Raw genomic sequence first — 2,442 nt, 5'->3', positions numbered from 1 at the left:
ATAAAGAAACGAAAATCATTTATGTTAATGGGTCTTTTTCCCGTTAATAATAATATCAGTAATTGTAATACTACTGAGTTTTAGGAATTTGCAATGAAAATAGCAGTGATTATATCAACGTTGAATATTAAAGATTTGCTGACGTATCGAGGTGTAACTAAACACTGAGGGCGAGGAAATAATTTCGGTAATTGTTAACATTATTGGTTTGAATTATTACCGTAACGACCTGTTCTGCTATTATGGTGATTACACTTGTGGTTGTAACGTTAGTGTAATTTTACTCTTCGTTGCAGTACATGAAGTTGTAATTGTTATAATAACCATACGTTTAAATTTTCGAGGGTTTCTCTTCAAAATGAGGCGTAGTTGCATATCAAGGACTTCCTGCTGTCTCGATTCTGGAACACCGTCGTTCGAATCCCCTGTGTGGATGGAGAACTATGCTGATATTCTGTTAAAACTCAAGTTTTTATTCTGTCGATCTTATAGTAGATTCACATCAACTGTGCATTTGATGTCTAGGCCAGTTTCTTACGACGCTCCTGATTGGCAATCAAAGGGCTGGAAACTCTCAGTCTCTCTTGAGAGTTCACATTCTGGAAATGAAAAAAAGAACAACATACCAGAACAGGAAAGAGACATGGGAAAATCCTTATTACTATCAGTATTAAATGAAGGAGAAAACACGCAAACCATCATAGTGATGAATGCGCAGGGTTTAGTTACGAGTAACTCAAAAAGAAAAATAGAGTACTTAGAAGAACTAACCCAAAATGAAAAGAAAATAGATATAATGAATATAAGTGAAACCTGGTATTCCAAGAGACTGGGAATGATGATCAAATAAAAGGGTTCCAAACTTATAGATCAGATAGAAAAAATAGGAATCAAGGGGGAACCGCAATATATGGGAAAGACAAAAAACAAAAGGAAGGAAAAAATATATGAGAAATATAGTAACTCAGAATGTGAACTAATAGCGGTAGAATTTGAATCTGAAAAATTGATGAACATAGTAATATATAGACCTCCTAATACTAAAGAGTTTGACTTAATAATTGAAAAATTGGATGATATATGTAGAAATCACAAGGACTGGACTATTCTCCTATCTGGTGACTTCAACTTTCCTTTCGTAGAATGGAAAGAACGAATAGGAGATTGTGTACTTATACATATAAAAAAGAGAGTAATAGTAGTGCAGAAGATAGAGGCAATTTGAAAAGCTATTAGATATGCTACTAGAATACAACATTCAACAAATAAATCACCTGCCAACAAGAAAGGAAAAATACTTTAGACCTAGTATTTGTGAACGAGATGAATTATGTTAAAGAAATAATAGTTTATAATGCGAGTATTTCAGACCATAATGTCATAGAATTAACAGTTCATTCCAAAGCAAGTGAAAATAGAGATAAGCAAGAAATGAAAAAAGTGGGAAGGATATGGAAATACAACTTCTACAGTAAAAATATAAACAAAATGGTCAGAAATTAATGAAGAATAAACACAAAAAGATTGGGATAACATTTCGTAAGTGATGACAATAAGGGTAAATACGGAGATATTATATAAAATATTGGAGATAATAGTGGAAAAATATATACCGAAGAAGAAAAGTAAACATCATTCATGCATACCAAGAGACAGAAGGATCTTGTTCCAGAAAATCAGAAAGTGGAAAAAAGGTCTTGCAAAAGAAAAAAATGCATGGAAAGTTATAGAACTAAAAAGTAAGATAGAAAATGCAGAACAAAAGATTATACAATCAAAAGAAAATGAAAAACGGGACTTGGAAGAAAAAAACCTATTAAATATCAAGCAAAACCCCAAACTATTATACTCATATGCGAAGAAGATGAATAAAAGAAGAATAGAAATAGGCCCTCTGAGAATTGAAGGGAGATTAAACGAATGAAAAAAAGGAAATTTGCAACATACTGGCAGAACGATATAAGAGAGATTCACCCCTAGAATAGATAATGAAGATAATGATATAGAAGTAAAGGGAGGGATGAAAATAGTGAATATTTAGCTGACATAAGATATTAATGAAGCTGATATTGTGCAGGCTATTAATGAAATTAAAAATGGAGCTGCTGCAGGGCCTGATGGAATTCCTGCTATTTTGTTAAAGAAAGTAGTTCATTCTATCGCAAAGACCACTTGCAATATTATTAAGACAAAGTGTAGATACAGCAAGATATATGATGAGCACAAATTAGCATATATTACCCCTACTTTCAAAAGTGGATCAAGACTAGAGGCAAGTAATTATAGGCCTGTGAGGTCTAACATCACATTATGAAAAGTGTATGAAAGGGTAATGAAGAAAAATATTATGAAACATTTAATAAAAAATAATTTGTTTAATAAAGGACAACATGGTTTCGTACCCGGAAAAAGTACACCAAACCCAACTGTTAGTCCACCGTG

This window comes from Macrobrachium nipponense, chromosome 9, assembly GCF_015104395.2.
Source record: "Macrobrachium nipponense isolate FS-2020 chromosome 9, ASM1510439v2, whole genome shotgun sequence".
NCBI lineage: Eukaryota > Metazoa > Arthropoda > Malacostraca > Decapoda > Palaemonidae > Macrobrachium > Macrobrachium nipponense.
This window is presented reverse-complemented; position numbering follows the sequence as displayed.